General features: G+C 39.0%; 1 long non-coding RNA gene across 1 annotated transcript in view; it reads right to left on the minus strand.

Annotated features, from left to right (window-relative positions):
* LOC143680194 (uncharacterized) overlaps positions 1–22,356 on the minus strand; it is a 146,104-nt gene that overhangs the window by 79,267 nt on the left and 44,481 nt on the right. Inside the window, exon 2 of the long non-coding RNA XR_013174042.1 lies at positions 16,766–16,915. This is a non-coding gene — a long non-coding RNA (uncharacterized LOC143680194). The remainder of the gene's footprint in view (positions 1–16,765; positions 16,916–22,356) is intronic.

Here is a 22,356-nt window from a genome sequence, read left to right on the forward strand (position 1 = left end):
GATATTTAAAAGATAGCTAGAGGAAGAAGCCACAATGAAAGAAATTGGAAGCAATTGTAAAGGAAGAACCAGGATTGAATGGCTTCTGAAACTGATACAAGAAAGTTTTTGAGAAGAGAGCTGTTACTAGTCAAATCCTGCAGCACAATTCAGTAAGTTCAAGATTAAAATGTGTCCTTTGTATGTGGACTCTCAACCCCCTCACTCAACCAGAGATGAAACAGAAATTTGGGGGAAGCCTCAAAGACAGATAGCCTATGAATAATAAGAGCAGCCTGGCAATATCTGTTTTTGAAGGGTTCAAGCAGGACCAGTCTTTGGAATCCACTTCCAAAATCCCACATTTGCAGAAAATTTCTGCCAAGCATGGGTTTATGCATGATAGCATCTGGAGGCAGTATAGCTTAATGACTGTATGTATGGACCTTGCTTCAATAGAAGGCTTAGTTCAGAAGACAACTTTACCACTTACGAACAGGGTGACTTTGGGAAGTTACTTGATTCTCTGAGCCTCAGTTTCCTCATTCATAAGACAGAGATCTTAATAGCAATTTCATAAGGTTGTAGGTGAGGACATAAGGAGATAATTGAACATAGAGTGCTTAATCTGGCGCATAATGAGGGCTCAATAAAAAATAGCTATTATTAGTATTATGTGGGGCTGCTACATGATGAGAACCCTGCCATTGCTTGACTTTTCATTAACCATGCAACACTGGGGAGTTTTTGGCAGCAGCCACAAAGCAGTTTGTTGGCACACAACCTTTCAATTATCTGCACTACTGATCCTCTCCATTAGCATGGATAAGAGAAAGTGTGCAGCATAGATAAGTCAGAGGGAGAGAAGAAGAAAAAAAACAGTCTGGCCATATATATCTGTATAAATCCCTATTAAGAATTTAGAAGCATTTCCTCATGGCTATAAATTTATATCTTCAATGAGAGGAGCCCAAGTTCTTTTGTACATGAGTTCTCCAACTTGACCATAATAAACATTAATTCTTCTTTGATGCTGCTTTTTTTAATGTAACAAATCTCCATTTAAGAAAATATACCAAGAATCTTTTTGTGTATGTTTTAATATTGCACTTCTGATTCTATTTTCAATACTGTCCATCTATGTGGTGATGCTAAGAATTACTCAAGTTATTTGAGAGTCAATGGAATGATAATAAAAGTCCCACCTTATCTGGCTCTGAATTCTTCGCCTTTGAAATATGGAGACAAATTTTTCCACAAGGCTATAGAAGCTTTACTTAGAGGTGGTATAAATTTATAGGTTTTATTTTTGGCCACTGGAGGGCTCTCATATATTTCCGCTAATGAAATAGAAACCTTGAGTGTAACTAAAAACTGGAAATAAAAGATGAAAGTTCAAATCAAATAATTTTGTAGTTTGTGCCAGAATCTAGGTGCAGACAAAATTTGGGGGCTGGTGACTAATGCTTCAGGGCGGTTATATGGCCCCTTGGGATCGATGCCAAGTTACCATCAATGGCTCAGATCTCTAACTTAAGGGAAAGGTGGAGTCTTCTTCCCTCTTCTACTTTAATAATCATTCATTGTTTCTTTTCTCTTCTGCCCAATAACCCCCCAGCTCACTGTTCTTTCAAAGGAGTACCTGTAAAAATAAAACTATACTGACACCTGGTCCCTAAGCCTATAATGATCCCACAGTCTCTCCCCATCAATAGCCTTGCTTAACCCACTACTATACTTGTGCCCTACAGACCTTTTCATGGACTCCTGCAGTACCCCACCACCATCCTCAATATACATGCAAGCATATGTGCTTATGTGCTGTCTTCAATAGTTTTGGATCTACTCAGGTCAACAGATAGTGTTAACTACTTATATTGAAAGGTCAGACTATCCAGCAGTAGTCAGGTTTATACACAAAACCAAGCAGTCAACAGTTTCAGTCACAGTGCCCAGAGGGTGCAGTGACCTTTATTCTAATTTCAGCTGTTTTGGAAATCCAAGGAATGGGTGAAAAATGGCAACAGGTATCTTTGGAAGTAGTAATAGTCATAATCAAATAGGTAATAGAAATGCATTTCTATGAGGTCTATCTGGCTTGAAATAGTTCCCCAGGCAGCAGATACAGGTAGGGACAAAGTCCAGCTGTTTGTTGAGACACCTGGAAAGGCCCATAGTATCGTCATTCAAATAGGCTGGGCACTCAGGGAAGGACTGAAGAAGTAAATCAGGAGCACACGATGTAAGATGTGCAAGCATCTTGGGCATTAGTGAAGGCCACAGCTTGGAAGGCACACAGTAGTCAGACATTCACCTGTACCTATTAGATACCTAGCCTGGAGCTACATAAGTAATTCCAGACTCCACCTGTGGGAAAGGGCTGGCAAACTTTTTTACCAGGCTTATTTAAAAGAGATCCATTCTCCCCTGCACTGTAAATTGTTGGGATTGTGGGTCACAGGAAGAAGTGGGATTTTTTAGTTGAATTTTTTTTAACATTCCTCATGAATGTAAATTTGTACCATTTAACTGACTATTCTTGGTGTAAAATTTTGTCATGTATAAAAATAAAGATGTTCCCAAATTAAAATAAATAAATAAAAAAAAGAGATCCAGCTTCTGTGTGATGAAAAGTTTCACACCCTGCAGCTGAGCAGAGCTGAGATAGGTGGAGTTTCACACAGTTCTTGTTGGTGACTGTTTCTTCCTGTTTTTAATTTTTTAAGCTGTCATGAACTCAATCATCTATAGTCCCCTTAATTTTATTCTGTCCCATTTAGTGTGAACCTTAATGCATAAATGAAAAAAATACCCATATGGTTCCTACAGGCCCTTTTTTTGTATGCAATTCTATTACTGTTGTTTACCTACCAAAGAAAATGTTGCTGAAATGATCTGCTGTTTATACGTAAAGTTTTACTGTTTCATGAGCTCTTCTATTTTACTAAATTTATGTCATGGTTGTTATTACCAATCTCTAGATCATATGTAGAGTTGGTTTTAAAAGTTGCCAGCCATTAGTTAATAATAATAATCTACCAATATTGATTGTTAATGATACAGGAAACTGACTGTAGGATACATGGCAGCTTTCTGTAGTATCTTCTCAATCTTTCTGTAAGTCTAAAACTTCTGAAATAAAAAGTCAAAACAAAGGATTTGTGAGCCATTCACCTGATATAAAACCACTATCACTTAAGGCTAGAGGACAAGTGATAGTAGGAATCATGTCAGGGTGGCAGAGATAAACTCTTAGAATTTCCAAAGTCCATAGAGACAAAGTTGGGCAGCAGCCCTAGGAGGAAAAGGATGACCAGCTCTCTTAAACATTTTGGGATGCTTTTCCTAGGATCTCTAGGATCCTCCCTATTGCTACTGTTAAGGTTTGCTTAAGCTGCTGGAAACCAATGTACCAGAAATTGGCTGGCTTTTTCAATGCGAGTTTATGAGGTTACAAATTTACAATTCCAAGACAATGAGAATATCCAAATTAAGACATCAGGAGGAAGATACCTTCTCCTGTCACATGGGAAGGCACATGGCAATGTCTGCTGGCCCTTTATTCCTGGTTCTGATTTCAAAATGGCTCGCTCAGCTCCTGTGGGCCTTTCTTCATGTCTCCAGGCATGTCTTTCTCTGTGTCCTCTTGGTTTCCTCTCTCTGGGCTCTATCTCTGAGCTACCTCTCGTGAAGGACTTGAGTTAAAGGATTAAGGTCTACCTTCAATTGCATGGGTCACATCTCCATGGAAACAATCTAATCAAATGGTCCCAACCACAGTAAGTTTGCTCCCCACAATAATAGATTAAAAAAGACAGCCTTTCTGAGACACATAGGTTCAAACTTCACAGCTAACTTATCTAAAGTTCCTCCTTTTCCAAAGAGCAAGAAAACAGTTTTGCTGTTTTATTTCAGCCTCCATCCTTTTCTACCTGATATAGAAATGCTTACCCAGAACCTTCTCCATTTGTTAACTATTGGTAAAAGATTACCATTAGAATTTTGACTTCTTGATGGTGGTGATCATCACAATACAGTGTTTGAAGGTAAATGATGAGATGTTTAAAAGGAAGAGCAAATCTGTTGCTGGGTATGTAATTCTTTTTTCATTAGGAGCCTCTATCTCCAATTTTGACAACTCACCAAATTCCAGAAGCTTAACGTAACCTGGTGTATCTATGTATATGGAAACTCATAGTGATGACCCATATGATCTTCTTTTAATCTGTACTTAACAGTTTCCCCCATTTCATTATCAAAAGTCTTCCCAATTGAAGCCTATTTTTTCCTTAATTTCTCTTTGGTCTGTGGGCTGTGTATACTTCTCTGAACCAATATCTGATTGCTGTTCTGGGCACATAAAGGTGTGTACTCCCTTGAAACTCCTCTTGAAGTTAGGTTTAGCTATGTGACTCATTTTGGCCAGTGAAATAGGAAACGGAGGGATGTATGTCACTTTCTTGTAGGAGCATTTAATTGCTAGGACATGACTCTCCAGTCCTCCCTTCTTCTGACTGTGGTTATCACTGGAGCACATGCTGATACGGAGGTGCCATAAGATCAAAGCAGTCTATAATGCTGAACCAACACATGGAATACAGCTGCTCTGGAGAGTTGCCCAAACATGCAGGGGACTTTGCATGAATAAGATTAGTTGTGTTAAAAGGAACTAAGGCTGTGGGAATGTTTTTACCACTGCATAACCTAAAGCATCTTGAAATACTTTGAAAAGTAATCAAAACTATACTACATCATTAGTAATTGATAATATTTAATGTACTATCTCTCCCAGAGTTTATCCATTGTGATAGAACATCACAGGGAACAAGATATCTTAAATGAGAAGAACGGACTATTAATAAGAAGACCCTTGGGCATATTAGAGAAGATGATATTTTGGGATAAGGGAGTCTTCTTTGCTCTCTAGCAACATCATGATAGCACCTGGTCAGATCATTATCACGTATATATTTTAGGAAGCCCAACTGGTTACAAATGCAGAAGCTATAGGATCTAGGACCTTGTTATGAATCTCCCCCCGCCCCATTCCATTCTGAACACCACTAATAATACTGTAATTCACTCATTCTTCCCTTGATATATCTTGAGTCCTTATTTTTACACAACTTGGAATGTCCTCCTTTGTAAGGTATTAAAAATAATAAATGCTTCTTTTTTATGAGTCTCCACTTTTTACAAATACTATCACTATTCTTTGATGCATCATACCCAAAAGTCTGTGATTAGAAAAAGGAAGATAGAAACCACAGTTCTCTTGAGTGTATAAGATTTTGTCACCATGAGCTCTTCTCCCTCCTTAAGTAAAACACACATTCCCTTCAAATGAAGCCACCTTACGCTTCATATCTTCAGTGAAATATCTTCCTTGACAGTCCTATGCACAATGATCCTTTCCTCCATTGGAGTCCGTACTGCCATTTGGAACTGAGATCACTTGTCTCCAAAGTGGCCCTCCAGTGCCACCCTCTTCTTGATGTTTACGTCTTGTGTAGTCTTTGCACTTGAATCTAGTTTATCTCTGTGATTTGCATTTTGACTGATAGAATACGATGGAAGTGGCACTGCATGATTCCAAGGTTAGGTCTTAAGAAGGCTTTCAGCTCCTTCCTTAGTTTCTGGAAACACTCCCCCTTGGAACACCTGCTCTGAGGGAAGCCAGAATGAGATGTCTGAGATTACCTGGTACTACCGTGCTGTGAGAAAGTGCAAGGTAGTTGCACAAAGAGACCACACAGTGTGGGTGTGGGAGACAGAGAGAGAGAGAGAGAGAGAGAGAGAGAGAGAAAGAGAGATGCACGGGCAGGCCCCAACTCTGTCAACCATCCCCATGGAGGCACCACACACAAGAGTAAAGGAGTCATTTTACATCGAACCCAATTGAGCCTGTAGATGATTTCAGCTGCCATCTGTTCACAACAGGGCACTAGAGACCCCAAAAGAGAACCACCCAGCTGCGCCCAGTAAACCACAGAACCATGAATGTGTAATGATAATAAACCATGTTTTAAGTCATTAAGATTTGTGGAGATTTACTTTATACCAATAGATATTTGGAACAGGAATTTTTCATATACTGTCATCCCTCCCTATCAGCATGCTATTAATTTTTTTTAAACAATTAGTATAAGTGATCAATATCCATCTTCTAGTTGGAAAGCTTTTTTCTTTTTTTTGGCAAGGGTGGGGGGTTGTACTTGCCTTATTTAGATGAATCCCCTAACTCCTTGCTTAACACCTGCAACAGGGTAGGACTTCAACAAATGTTTGCTGATAGACTGATAAACTCCTTAAGGCCAGAGATTATTTTATACCCACCTTTATAGTTCCTACAATGTCTAGAGCAGAGCTTTGTTTTAGACCTTCAAGTCAAATATCAATCAGAATATTCCAATATACTCTAACAAGTGACTGGTTCCTTTTGTGATTCATTTTCCTCTACTCTCCTCCTTGCTCTGACCCCGTAGGCTTTAGCCTCACTGGGCCACATTCCCTAATCTGTGCATTTGGTCATGTCTCCTCTGCTTGGAATGCTCTCCCCAAGAACCTCTTCACTCATTCTACTTTGTGAAAACCCATTCATTCTGCAAAATTCCAGCTAAAAGATTAGCTTCTCCTTAGAGCTTTTCCTTTCCTCTTACAGGCACAACTATTTATCTCTTTTCTTGAGTCCATGGTACTGCACAGCATTCTTCTTACTGCTTGTCATTGTCTCTTTTAGCCAATGAGCTGTTCAAGGACTGAAGCTGTCACTTATTTAACTTTGACTCACCAGCACAGTAAATGGCACATAGCAGGTGGTCAATAAATGACTGTTGGATGAATGAATGCATTTTACAAGGAAGAACAGCCATGTGAGAGATAAGAAATAAACATAGTGTTGAGTGCTTTGTCACCACAAAGTGCTATTAATATACAATTGGCATCAAGATCCCTGGCTGCTCCTGCCTATCTTGTGCCTTTAATCTTTCACCACAAAGCCAACAGCCATTCTTTAATCAATGCTGTTGCCTTTCTCTGAACCCTCTCTAGTTTGTACATTTTTTTTTCAGTCCTGAGATGCCTGAAGCCTCTTCATATTCAGCCCAAAATAGCATTGACCTTTCAGCTGCTATATCACCTGGCAGCTCATATCTAATTTCCTTTCGCAAGAGCCTCGCTCACTCGCTTTTAGCATTTCTGCTTTCCAGGTTTCTCTCGCAGCTCGCTGTGTTGCTGCTGATTGTGTTTATCCCTCAGAGAATCTGGTTTCTATTTTTTTCTGGTTTGAACTCTACCTAGCTATTTATTTCTTTTCCCCCAGGCATTCAATGATGCACAAGGGTGGGGAAGAGCTGGGGGATAGGGAAAGTTATGTCTCGGTGATTTCTTTTCCATGGGGGAACCCACCTATGAACTGGAATACGGCACTGCCCAACTCATCCTGGCTCTCAACAAATAGTGGTCACCAGCTGCTTTTCCAGACTACCCATCAGGTCATGGATTGCATTTTATGGATCGAGAGTTTTTGTTTGTTTCTTACATCTTTATTTTTTTCCTTTTATGTTTTCTTTAAAAAAAAAAAATTGTTGCTGTCCATACCAGGATACGTGCTAAGGAATCTTGGTGACATGCTAAAAAAAGATTCTTCTCAGTCATTCTTATAAGCCACTTTCTAAAGGGCCTGCCCTGGATTCTAGCTGACATTATCCTCTGCAAAATGGCTTTCCACAGGCAAAGGACATATGTCCCTAGCGCCTCCATATCCCCTAGGAACTGAAAAAGAGGCTTTTATAACATGGAACTCTTTGTGAGTACCAGGAGCTGAGACTGTAACTCATATTGGAACAAAAACTGTAAAAGTAAACAACATGCATGTGCATAGAAATCATTGATTTAAAAAAAGAAATCACAAATATAGCATTTCTAGAATGTTCCACATGCTTTTAGGCCTTTGTACTATATTTATGCTGTTTCTTCAACTTAGGAAAACGTCAATCATTTTCCTTCTTTATTGAAATTCAGCTTATCCTTCAAGGCGCCATTCAGATGCCTCTTTGAAAAGTTACTTAATCACCCAGATGAAAGTTCTTGATTCACTCCTCCAAGTTCCACCTGCGTTTTGCTTTTGTAACGGTTTTCTAGCTTTTAAAATGCCATTCAAGTTACTTGTAGGGTTGTTATTTTTACTTTTAAACTGTAAACTCCTTGAGGGTAGGAGTTCTATTTTATTCATTTCTAAAATTTCCACTAAGAAAAGCATATCCCTTTGAATTCAAGTTCTGCAATGGTCGATTGTAAATTTGTTGTCAGAGTGGAAAAAATGCAGAGTTAGTCCTGCTGAGATTCTCTGAGGGTTAGCTCCTTCCTAGACTGCTGCAACTTGGAGATTAGACAATACCTCCTCATGATGCACTTGAGTTTACCCCAATATAACAAATCAAATTGTTTGGTGAGTGTATGGGGGTGTAAGTGAAGAGAAGGGAGGAGTAGTGGGTGAAAAAGAGTGCTTTTTCAATAAGTAGTAGAATGTTATGCCACAATGGGATTTAGCCATGATTCTCTCTAATACTGATATTATAAAGCATTATTTTAATATTTAACATTCAAGTATTTTTAAATGCTAGGCACCAGGCTAAGTGCTTTACATGCAATATAACATTAAATTTTCATGAGACCCATAAGAGGCAGGTGTATATATCATTATATCTATTACCTGTCATATATCATTACCTGTTTCTAATGGATAAGGAAACTCAGGTGCTGGCTAGAAAGGTTAAGTTATTTGCTCAAGATCACACAGCAAGTAAATAGCTATGGTAGACTTCAAACTCAGACTAGCTGAAGGCAGGACCCCCGCTCTTAAGCAATACACTATTTTGTCTTTCTCCGAAGATGAGAACTTCTTTATTTGCCTGTGTCATGGTTTCTTTCTTACAATCACTAATGAATATTGAAGGTTTTTGAGTATGGAAGTCACATGGTAAAAAGATTATAATTTACCCTGCCAAATAAAATAATAGCTTTAATCACTACTATGTATATATGAATCTTCCATGTCAGGGACCTATACCCCTTTCCAGTAATTGTCTCTAAACTTCGTAAGGAGGGCATAATTATCTTCATTTAAAAGATGAGGAAACTAGAAGCCAGCGAGGTGAAGGAGCATGCACAAGGCCCATCAGCCTGTGTGAAACCAGCCCTGACCCACTCTGCTGCCGTTGATGACAACCTGTGCTACCTGCAAAATTCTGGAGGAAGAGATGAGATTGCATTAGTAAATAATTTCTTGTCTCCCCTCCTCCAATTGAAAGAAGACATTATTTTTATTGTTGTTGTTATTATTACTATCTCTTGTGGTCTTTTTCATCTCAATGGTGCGCATCAAATGCATGTTTAAATTATTGCTTCAGTGTCCTCTGATCCCTACATGACATTTTCAGAATTCTCAGGAAATGCCAAATATAAATGTGTTAGGTATTAAACTGACGTCGTCTATTTCCCCTACTACACTGTGAACAACTCAAAGGCAGGGCAACGTCTTATTCACCTTTGAAACCTCAAGTCCTGGTAAATAGTAGGTGGTAAATAAAAGTTGAACTGAATCACTGCTTCCCCTGTCATTCTCCATGTTTCCAATGATCTCTTTCCCTCCTCCTCTGCCGCCTTTTTATCACTGTGTTTATTTTACATCGGTCTTGGGACTGCAGTGACATCCACAGGCACCATCAACCCTAGAAGTAGCATCTGGGACAAAAGAGTCACTAGGCACTCCTGTGGTAATAGTTTTTGCCTGGATCTAGAAGGACAGAGTCCTTCCAGCCTTAGAAGCACAGCCCTCCTCTCTCCGCCCTCACGAATGTTGGCTTTTCATATTCCTGTTTAGCAGCACTCATGTTCAAATTCATTAATTAATGAAGATTAATCAATAATTAAGTGTTCTATAGCCACCCAGAGGCCATTTCATGGTGTAGTGATATATTTATTACCTCATTCAGTGGAAGGACTCAGGAGCTGTCTGGTAGGGCTCACAGGTTGGTTTGTTATAGGATGCCTGATCATCAACCTCAGACTCAAGCACCTCCTTCCTGGTCTCTTTCCCACACAGGGACCTCACCCCATCCCCGCTGGCACAACTGCTGTCTGCACAGGCCCAGACCTCTCAATCTGTCCCCTGTAGACAGCGGGTTCAGATTCCTGGAGCTGATCTGTGCCTGGGCTGGGGCGGAGCCAGACAGTTTGGGAGCAATGCTGCTCAGCATTGAATCCCCCAGGACTGCCCTGGCAGCAGCTTGTACTTGTTGTTCAGAGGAGGCACAGCCACCAAGTTCAGGGTTCTCTGCCCTGCTGTTAGGGGAGGGAACACTCGTGGACCTTTAAAACAGTGCAAATGGAAGGTCAGTGAGAGTGCTGCTAACCACACGGTGCCAGAGCACCCAGCTCCCTGGGAGTAGCATCTCTAAATCTCCAGAAAAGTCTAAGTCTCTCAGGGTTGCACAGACAAATGAGGTATGCACAGACTACAGACTAAGTAATGATCTACTGATTGATTGGCACTTGGGGCTTTGATGCTTGGCACTATTTAATGTAAGCACAACATATCTTACTACTTCCAAGCCCCTTTTTTACTCTCTTGGCTAAATAACACCCTTAGGGAAGAGGCATTGGCCTTTGGGACAAGGGCAGCATCGATGTGGGGTGAAAACTGCACAAAGTAAGAGAGATTCAGCCTCGGGCTCCAAGATCTCCTTTTTATGTTTCCAGGGAGTAGGGGGTGCTAATCAGAATCTAGTGTTCTCAAGCTAGCTACTTCTAAACAAAACCAGTGCTTAGATCTTTCATTCATATTTTTTAAGAGATGAATGGTGGCTTAACCAGGCCAGATGGGAGTTCCAAACCACTTCTACATAAGGGAAAAATGTCTGTGCTCTGGCACATTGAGCTTTTATTCAAGAAGGACCTATTTATTGTAGGTCACACTGACAATGACCAATGTTAATAGTGAGGACTTAACATTGATTATCTACTAAGTTACAATTTCTGTATTAAACATTTTCCATTGAACAACCAGAGAAGCTATAATATTAGATATAGAAATCATAATAGGAGGAACAAAGGGATACCAAATGAAACTGAGCTGGGAGCAAACACTTTCTATTGACTTTACCCTTGTGTCTTTATGCTCACACAGATGATATGGTAAGGCATGTCTTGGGGAGCCTCCTAAATGGAGTTACCCTCATCCTCAGAAGGTTTTGTGCTAGGACATGGAGAAAGGAGGCAGAGAGCTAACTGGTCAGACCTATCTCTACCTCAGGTATAAAGGGAGCAGGAAAATAGGGTCCCAACCTGATCATACAGGGGTATGAGTTAAAGCAGCAGTAAGCCATAAAGAATGTTATCAGACTGGAACAAACTCTGTAGTTGGATTTTCACTATTGGAGACCTGAATCATTGAGGTGTGAAAATTGTGACTCCAAGTCCTTGCTGTATTCATTTATGCCCAACCAATGTGCATTTTGTTAAACACTCATAGATTTCAAACTATAGTACAGATCAGGCTGCTTCTGTTGCCATGAAATTAAATGTTGTTAGGATTCAGAATTTCTACCTTATCAAAAGAAGCAAGCTCCTGTTTACCTGATTAGGTAAATGTTGTCAAGAAGTAAAATGCTCTTTCTTTGGATGACCATTGGCTTCTAGGAGAGATGAGGGCAACCAATAACATCTCCTAGGTTCCAGGAAACAAAACAGAGTGCCAAAAGCTCATTCTGGGATTTCCTACTTTCATCATTTTCTGAGTGCCTTATATACTTACCAGAGTTCCCAGATGTCAGGAGTTAAGAGGTAGGAACTTTGATTATGCTAACAAACTGGAGAGAAAAAGTAGAGAAAAGGGTGAATTTGCAAAAAATACAGATACCATCAACAAAATGGTTCTGATACTTCTAGCTCCTTGATAAAAGTGGAGTTACAGGGTACGATAGACTAGAAACTTGGAACATGCAGTGTGGTGTCCCTTGTCCACCAGCCTCATTAAGAATCTAATGCTATAATATTGGAGGTCACACATATCAGGAAATCGCCAAGTTATATAAATGGCAGGCAGCCAATCTGAAAACTCCACGTAGAGCAGTTAGAGATCAGGTTTGAATCTATGGGACAAGGCAGAGGAGAACTAGAAAGAGAAAGTAGAAACAGAGGGCAAGAGGCTGATAATACAGGTTTTAGTGACCTTTTCTAAGATGTCATGATTCTAGACTTCTGGAGGGAGAGAGCACCTAGAGAAAATATCATACAGGAGTGTCTGAGATGGTGCATGTTTCCAATGCCAGAAATATACGAGCCATTATCTTCCTGAACCTCTCATGTCTCTTTATATAAAGTGCAATATAATCATTTTTAGCTACTTTCTTCCTTTCTGAAGAAATAAAGCAAATCTCTTCCTGCTCAAAAACTAGCCAGTCTACCCATCCACTCCACCCCATACCTTCTTACTTCTTCCAAGGCATCCTTTCTTCTTTACATGGCTTCTCTTTTTTCTGTTGGCTTTGTCCTTAACAGACAAACATTCTGACTACCTGCATCCTTAACTTGACCTCAACTTTAATAGACATTAATATCTATTCTCATCTCCATACTCTCTCATTTATTTCCTTCTCATCCCTGATTTTAAAAGTTAACTACGACCACTATCTCTACATCCTCACTTCCCATTCACTCTCAAGTCTATCTCAGTTCCCACCAGTACATTGCAACTGCTCTCTCTTAAAAGACCATCACATTGCTTCATTCAGAGAATCCTTTTCAGTCCTTATCTTACTGGATTTTTGTTCTTCCACAGTATTTTCAGTTCTTCTTGATGTATATAGAACCTCTTGTATTCACAAGATTCAGGTATATAGATATGTAACTTTCTCTTCGTGGCAGATAAAAAAAATTTACCAATTCACATAGATCATCCCTTCTAGTTTTAAACTTTGAATTTAGTATTAAAACAGTCTAGTATTTAAAACAGTTTAGTATTTAGAACAGTCTCATGTTCTTTCCTTCCCTTAGTCCTTTTCTTTTCACTAGGGCAATGCTGGCATAGGAGAAAAGACATCTGTTTAGAAGTATGTCGGCATGTTTGCCCTTGGATGTCAGCCCCTGTCTTCATTGCATCCCTTGATGAATGTCCTTAGTTTCACATTGGTCAAGGTCTATGTACCCAGGTTTCTTTGTCTAAACTGGGAGACCTAGCAGAACCATCAGGCTGTTCTCAACCACTTCTGTAGTGCCCCAGGGACACTTTACCTGTTTTGTACCCCAGGCTAGCATCCAAAACAGTCTGTGAAACTTCCTATGTTCTCAAATAACTCCTTCAGTTATTGATATTAGCCCATTCATGACTATATTAAAACTAGGGCTTCTTTGAGAGGCTTCACATCTTCATGGCTGCATCACTTCCATTTATTCCATTGCTGGTGTCTGAAAAAAGTTGGAGTTACACATAATTTGACCTCAGAAAATCCCATACCAGAGCACATCTATTCCTGTTTTTCATGCTTTCAATTCTTGCTTTATTTTGGTAAAGGCTTGACCATTGCTGGATTAATCTTCTTTCATGATGATGCTAAAAATTATTAAAATAACAGACCTGAAGGTATTATCCATAATTTCTCAATTTATCACCCTGTGCTTAACCTCCATACCACATACCATCATCTCTCTTTGGATAAGTGCTAAACCAGAGGCTATTTTCAGGACTAGGACCCAATTAAATTTATCACTAAAGGAAGCAAAATAACCCAGCCCTCTTAGTGCTGATTAGATAACAGAGGAGTTTAATCCTTTATTGAAAGATAAAACTTAACATTCAGATCAAGTAGTGTATCACAAGTAGGCTTGTGTCAATGGCATGGTCTCAGTCAGAAGATGCAAACACATCTAGTTTTCCACTGGTTGAGGCTCAGATTTAGGCCTAAACAATAACTTTATATTTGTAGTAAGGGTCCATGGCAGTATCATTCAAAGAGAGTTAAATGAAAGGTCAGGGTTTCCTCTTCTTTGAATATAAACAGGTAAATCTTGTCTCAGGTAAAGATTTAGAAAGCAAACATTGATAGGTCCTCATGGATATTTATACAAACTGAGAGACAGATTTTTCCTTTCATCAAACATGTTATTAACTGCATATTCCTGGCATTGCCCCAAATTCTACATTCTTAGAAGTAAAGTTAGGCCTTTGTCTAGTAAACTCAGACATTCCTGAAGAAAAGGATAATGTCTATTTCCTATCTTGTCAAGTCACAGTTTGGAAAACTGTCTACTTCCTGTTTTGCTATTTCTGGACCTAATTAATCCCAAGGCCTGCCCCAGGGAAACATCTTGAAATGACACCTTAAGTCAAAGAGTCACCCTCCAGGAGATGGATCTCTTTACCCCAAGGTGATGAATCTCCTGAGCTCTGCAAGTTGAAACAGTAGAGGTATTGGCTCCTCAGCCTCTGCCATACTCAAGTCAGAAGTTAAAAATGCAGAGAGGGGGATGGATTGGGTTGCCTCATTGTCATCATCACTATCATATTATTATCAACATGGTTGTTACAAACTCAGGTTGGTTATGTACTCTAGAATATATCACTATCCTAAGCATTGGTTCATGTAGGCTGGATTCTAAGACACTTTGGGGAGGGCCAGATTAACAGTATTGTTAACAACATATAGGTTGAAATGTTGATGCTGAGATCTGTGGTGAGGTTAAAATTCACTAAAAGCAGGTTCAAGACATTGCCATTCTTTGGTAGACTTCACCACTCCTGAGTGATTGGTGTGCATTTTGCAACAGTATGCAGCTCCAGGTCAAGTCATGCTTTGCTTCACGTATGTCAGAGAATGAAATGAATCCTTGGCTTTCCATGCAGACTTAGCTTTCTCCATGTCTTACCTATTTTTTCCCCCATGAAGCTTCAGATCACTCTCTATTAGGAAGTAAGTTATTTGGTTAGTCTGGAGTAACAGAATACAACCAACATTTGAGCTTTTCCTTAGTTGGATTAGACATCTCCAGTGAAGGTTTCAGTATAATTTTTCAAAAGCAGAAAGTGCTTTTATTTTTATAAATTTGTGGTTTATTTAGGTATGCTTCACTTTGAATAAACTTATCTTTCAGAACGTGGTACGTATCATATTAATAAAGATGCTATGATTATTAGTATTATCATTTTATAAAATAAGGAGCCTTAATCTAAAGACAACATCAGACAACAAATATAAATATGACGTAAAATGTAGAAACCTGATAAAATGCAGCATTAAACATTATACATCATTATGTATAGAAGGGTACATAAAAGAGTGAAGCATTCGAAAGTCTTAAATATTAATCGACAGGCGCACATTAAGCAGGGTATAAATTTGTCGGCTTAGTAAATGGTAAAAAAAATTGAGAGGATAAAAAGTGAGTAAGACAAAGAGATGGCACAGCAGAAGGCTGAGGCCAGGGCTGAAAAAGTGTTGTAAAAGTTACCTTAGGAATTTGGATCCTATTCATTATCTCAACCATTCTACCTTCTAGTTTTAATTTAAACCTACTAGAGAATTAGACAAATATTATGCGATTTCATAATTAAGCATGATGCAGAAAAAAATAACAGTAGCAGTATATGATTTACTTAAATTACTTAAAAACATCCTAACTGGAATAGAGATAGAGATCATAAGACAAACCAACATTAGAATTTCTCTATAATCCAGAGTCCTGAAGGATAAATTTAGAAGATGTCACTCTTCACTGCAAAAGCTCAAAAGTTCTACCACTATTTTTTTCATTTGACGATGGAAAAAAAAGCAGAAAATTATCTTATGGATCTTAATTCTGTGGGCCTGGGAGGCTTGGCCCCTGGTAATTCAAAGCTTTTGCTTTGAAAAAGGTGAAGTGCTCAATCCCTTTTTCCAAGATGGAGGCCTCAGCTTACTCTGCTCCTTCCCACCTCCAAGCCCAGTGTTTGTATGGAATAATGAGTCCCATAAGCTTGAGCCTGATAATGCCTTTATAATGTAAAGGAGGAAAGCCAAGTAAAGTGGATTTGTACATCCCTCTAATGAAAAGTTGGCCTGTCTGTTTTTATCAGACTAATGAAGCCCCTACCCATTCTCTGGCCCAGTGTAAACCTCACAATGGGGCCAGTGAGCTCTCTCCAACACAGCTACTCCACAGATGCTATCTGCCAGCTCTCTTCGCAGAAGAGTTCATTTTAAAGGGATCTCGGCTTGATTAAGGCTTTGTGAGCCTCCCAGCCTCATTACAAATCAATGGAGATGAACTGAGTGCTTAATACTCAAAAGCCAAGCTAACAAAAGCTGACTTATTACCAGTTTAGGGGTTGGGACTCTCTTGGGTGTTTCAGCTTTGTTTTGTTTTGTATTTCAGCCTCCTTACCCCTCCCCTCCTCTTCCTGACCACCCCCATCTCCAATCCATTTTCAGGGGTAATATTCAAGTGCCTAGCAAGACCCTATCTATTCTCCCTCATTTCTCTCTCTCTAAGCTGCAGCCCTTAGAAGAAAGGTCTTTCTTCCTGGCCATTATGACCCACTGTAACCAGGTGAGCTTTCTGAAAGATAGGGAAAAACTGCCCCTCCCCCATGCCATGTCACTTCAGTTTGTAACACAGAAATTAATGATGTTTTTGTCCATTGAAGAACCTTCTGCTTACTGTCTCCTGTTTACTGACCACCCTCTCCATACATTCCCCCAACAAACCCCAATGTAGAACAGTAAATGGAAATATGAAATATTTGACCTACCTTAAAGAAAAGGCATAAGTTGATATAAACCTGCTTCAGCCCTTTCAGACATTTCCTCTCTGCCTGTCTCCCTCTGTCTCTCTCTTCTCTGAGAAAATTGCACTTACAGTGTTTTTCTGTTCCATATTCAGAGACAGGAAGGTGCCAGAACTGTAATGAGATGATGAGAAGCCCCATATGGGAAGGAAAAAAAAACAAAGGAAGTTTCAAATAGCACCATAAAATCAAGCCTCACTGTCATGAAGTCAAGAGTCTGAGGCTGCTCCTTTCCTGAGAAAGGTTGGAAGGATCTATCATGACAGGATACCATGCCCTTGCCTTTCCCTGCAGAATAATAACAGCAACCACTGACAGTGCATTTACTCTACTCCTATCTTAGTGTTAAGCACTTTATGTACAGAACTTTATTTAATCCTCGCAATAATTCTATAAAGAACTGTCAATTAATGACTGCAATTTACAGATGTGGGAACAAGAAAAAGAGCGAAATAAGTGTGTTTTCCAAGATCAAGCACTTAGTAAACAGGGACTGTATTGAACCCCAAGTTGTACTCTAACTTCAGCACTCCTGAGCTAAACCATTGTGCTAATCTGCCTCTGTATAGTGTGGGGGGCAGAGAGACACTCTTAGAAAAAAGATTTTCCTGAGCTAATCTCCTTAAGGGCTTTGGAACCCAGTAATCATGTTTTACAAATGATCGCTAATTTTTTTTTTCCATCCCACCCCTCTCTCTTGCCTCCTCTGCTCTTGCCATCACTGACTTGCAACTCAATGCACTCTTCGCTTCTTCAAATGAGTAGAGCTGAATTTGGGAGTCAGATGCATGAGATTTAAGTCTCAGAACCTTCAGTTAACAGTTGGATAACCTTTGGCAATCTGCCTAGTCTTTGAGAGTTTCCATTCCCTCATCTGAAAAATTGAGCTAGGATCATATGATGATTAAATATGAAACATGTAAAATGCATTTAAGAAAAGCTGCTTCCTTATTTCTTTCTCAAGGTCCTTTTCTCTTCTCCCAAAACTATCTAGAAAAAGGTCTGTTAAACAAATCCACACTAACGGATTCTAAAGCTAATGTGCTAGTTCTACCAAGGGCAATTGCATTTTAACAGACTAGGAAGTTTGGGGGCAAAAGGAATGGGTATTTAATTATGGAATTTAATTTATTTGGGGGAGGTGACTTGATACCTTTGAAATCTTTCCAAGCAATAGATCCCCTTCTACATATGTGGGTAGATGATAGACTCATGATGAATCTCAAAACTTTGAAACCTCTGTGGTAGTTAGATTCAGTTGTCAACTTGGCCAGGTGAACGCACCTAGTTCTGTTGCTGTGGATGTGAGCCAACAGGTATATGAACCTCATCTGTTGCTGATTACATCTGCAATTGGCTAGAAGGCGTGCCTGCTGCAATGAATGACATTTGACTTAATTGGCTGGTGCTTAAATGAGAGAGCGCAATGTAGCACATCCCAAGCAGCTCAGCATAACTCATCTCAGCGCTTGCAGCTCAGCCCAGGCCTTTGGAGATGCAGAAAGGAATCATCCAGGGGAAAGTTGTTGGAACCCAGAGGCCTGGAGAGAAGGCCAGCAGAGATTACCCTGAGCCTTCCCACATAAGAAAGAACCTCTGATGGAAGTTAGCTGCCTTTCCTCTGAAGAACTAATGAAATAAATACCCTCTTATTAAAAGCCAATCCATCTCTGGTGTGTTGCATTCTGGCAGCTAGCAAACTAGAACAACCTCCTTTTTTTGCTATTAAACATAATGTAGCAGCAACTAGTGCGTACAAAGGTAAAAATGGGGATACCTCACAAATGCCCAAGTGAGAATCTAAATTCCATTCCATATTCTCAATGTTAATTTTTTTTCTTTTTACTTTGCTGAAAGCGTCAAAACTCCTTGCTTTGGCCACACAGGAAGAAGGATGTCTTCAAAACACAAACTGCTTAGAAACATATGGCAGTGGCAGGAATTATTATAGATTACTGCAGAATTATTTTCCCCAATAGCTTCTTTAACTGCAAAACTGTCAGGGGACAAGCTCATAGAGCTTATTGGAGGTGTAAGTTCCAAAGGAAATGACGGTACATTATTACAGCCCTCCATTATATGCGTACATACAGAAATCTATTTTGCTTATGCCACATCAAACTTTCAACAACCAATTGACCTTCTTCAATTCAAGACAAGAATCAAACTCATTGAGCAATTCTCCCATTTCTGACCCCAGAGTATGATTAATGCCTCTGGACAAGATTCACCTTTGGAAAAGTTTGTGAACAAAGCAAATTCAGTTCCTAGCACAGGACAATATCCAAGAGTGAGTTATAGTTCTGTAAGTATTAGACAATGTTCAAGGACTAGGCTTGGGCCAGGAATGGATCATCTGACCAAAGTGACAGAGTCCTTTGGTCTCTGCTTCTATCTGAAGCTCCCTGTTCAATTTGATTTATTCATTCAGCAACATTTACTAAGCAACCACCATTTGCTAGCATGGTGGTTTATAGTTTTATGTACTCCAGAAAAACATGTTTTAATTTAATTTTTTTTTAATTTAACCCATTCCTGTGGGTATGAACCCATTGTAAGTAGGACCTTTTGATGAGGTTATTTCAGTTAAGGTGTGGCCAACTCAATCAAATGGGGTCTTAATTCTATTACTGGAGTCCTTTATAGGAGAATGAAATTCAGACAGAGAGAGAGAAAACCACAGGAAGCAACAAAATGAAACAGAACCTGAAAACTAAGAGAGAGATCAGGAGATTCCACCATGTGCCTTGCTGTGTGACAAAGGAACCATGGATCACCAGCAGCCAGCTCCAGAATGCCACAGGTTTTGGGGAGAAAGCATCACCTTGAAGACACCTTGATTTGAACATTTCCCCAGCCTCAAAACCATGAGTGAATAAATTCACATTGTTTAACCTGACCCGTTTCACAGTGTTTGCTTAAATAGCCTAGAAAACTAAAACAGTCAGGTATTCAGGGTGGGGACAAATCAGAATTCCACCAATGGTTGTTATTATCAAGTGAATTGCAGCTTTTAGGAGAATTGGGCATGCAGATAGAGCAAGGCCAAATATCATCTGTAGGTGCTTAATAAAGAAAACCCGTGGAAGATTCTGGGTTAATTACCAAAGGAATCCTGACAAATATTTGTTTTGAATCTTGACTCAATTCAAGAATAAAAATACTTCTACTTTTAGAGAACTTAGTTTAAAGAGAAAAAGCGAACTTTAATTTTGTAGGTTGTTGCTTTTTCTGTTTGTTTCTTTGCTTGTTTTTCTATTGTTTGTTTTTTTCACTTTTTATTTTATTGCAAATATCTTCTATAGACATATTATTGACATCCACATAATTAACTGCCTAATTTTTTTCATTAATTCCTTCCTGTCTTTAGAAAAAGAGAGAATCAAATGAAACCATTTTAGTAAGGGGAATGAATTTGCCAAAGAAAAAATAAGGCAGTAATAGTAGAAATCACATTCTGTTTTCTGTTTTGCAGTGAAGACTTGACTCTTTTAAATAATTTTATTTTGGAATAATTTTAGATTTACAGAAATGATGCAAAGATAGTAAGAAAAAGTTCCCACATAACATTCAACCAGTTTACCCCAATGTTATCATCTCACTTAATTACAGTCCATTTCTCAAAACTAAGACATTAACACTGGTGCATTTCTATTAGTTAAACTACAGACTTTATTGAGATTTTAGCAGAATTTTCACTACTGTCATTTTTCCGTTCCAGGATCCAATTCAGGATACCAAATTGCATCTAGGACCACTTTTTTTTTTTTTTCACTTGTGTGTGTGTGTAAGAAATAACATATATACAAAAAGGCAATAAATTTCAAAGCACAGCATAACAATTAGTTGTAGAACAGATTTCAGAGTTTGGTATGAGATATAATTCCACAATTTTAGGTTTTTACTCCTAGCTGCTCTAAGATACTGGAGACTAAAAGAAATATCAATAAAATGATTCAGCAATCATACTTGTTTGTTAAACTCTACCTTCTCTGTATAACTTCACCATCACCTTTGATCTTTCTCAAGATCAAAGGGGTATTTGGGCTATGCCCATTCAAACTTTTTCATGTTGGAAGAGGCTGTCAATAATATGGGGTAGGGAGATGGAATTAGCTGATTTTCTAGAGAGGTGGGCCCTCTAGACTTCAGGACTTATCTGGTCCAGGGTCTCATCTGGAGGTTGAAGGTTTATGGAAAGTTACCCTAGTGCGTGGAATCTTTGTAGAATCTTATATATTTCCCTAGGTGTTCTTTAGGATTGGCTGGAATGGTTTTGGTTGGAGTTTGGCAAGTTATGATAGATAGCAGTGTCTAACTGAAGTTTGCCTAAGAGCAACCTCCAGAGTAGCCTTTCAGCTTTATTTGAACTCTCAGCCACTGATACTTTATTAGTTACACTTCTTTCCCCCCTTTTTGTGGGGATGGTATTGTTGATCCCATGGTTCCAGGGCCAGACTCATCCCTGGAAGTCATCTCCCATGCTGCCAGGGAGATATTCACCCCTGGATGCCATGTCCCAAGTAGGGGGGAGGACAATAGGACCCCTTCCTTTTAAACTGCTGTTCATATTATTAAATATTACATTTAGATCAGTGACATCCCCACGAGCTCTTGAATGTAAGCTCACAGTGAACTTCAATTGGAATTTCCTTTCTAACTTTAAGTAGAGTCAACAGGATAATAAGTTAGCATAAATCATGCTTATGGTTAAGGCTCACCTTGCAAAATCCACATGCAATTATGGATCAAAGATAAAAAGTAAACACAACTGTGCTATTCTTCCATCCTTTGTCAGGGAAGATTTAAACATTGCCTAATATAATCAATAATTGCCACAGAGGCAAATCTGTCTATAAAATCTGCTACATGGGCAGCACATGCTCTGCTACTTCATCGGAAGTTAGAACCCTGAACCAAGAAGTCCAGTACATATTTTAAGAAATGGTTTAATGAGAAGTTTAAATGGCATCAACTTATGGATAAATCAATGTCAGAGCAATGGCTATCCAGATTTCTCTAACATCTGTTAAAGCATCCCAATCCCTAATCTACTTTATCCAAGGCATTTGTAAACCATTCTTCCTATTAATCAGTAATCATTATCCCTTAATTTTATCGTACTTATCCAATGTTATTTAATATCACATATATGATCCCATTCATTACCCTAAAAGTATCTCCTTTTTTATGATTCCATAATGACTTCTTATCCTTTTTTTTCTTGACTTCTTATTCTTGGCTCCACTTTTAAGGTATAATCATTTTCCTGTCTATCTGAACTTAATGTGGTATTTCATTTTACCAGCTTGACTCTCAAATTTCTCTCAAGGACTTGTTGTGGATTAGTTTTTAGCCAGTTTGAGTTACCCAGTATAGGATACCTTACATTACTAAATTCTCAAGTCGCACATACCTAATTCTCCCTGTTTCCATGACCAAGCCTGTCTGATGCTTCAGTCTGACATGTGATAGCCTACATCAGGCTGTCATTCGGAATGATGAGTGAATGCTCTGCCACAATCCAAGAGTAATATCATAGCTGAAAACATTTC

This window comes from Tamandua tetradactyla, chromosome 4 (assembly GCF_023851605.1).
Source record: "Tamandua tetradactyla isolate mTamTet1 chromosome 4, mTamTet1.pri, whole genome shotgun sequence".
NCBI classification, from domain to species: domain Eukaryota; kingdom Metazoa; phylum Chordata; class Mammalia; order Pilosa; family Myrmecophagidae; genus Tamandua; species Tamandua tetradactyla.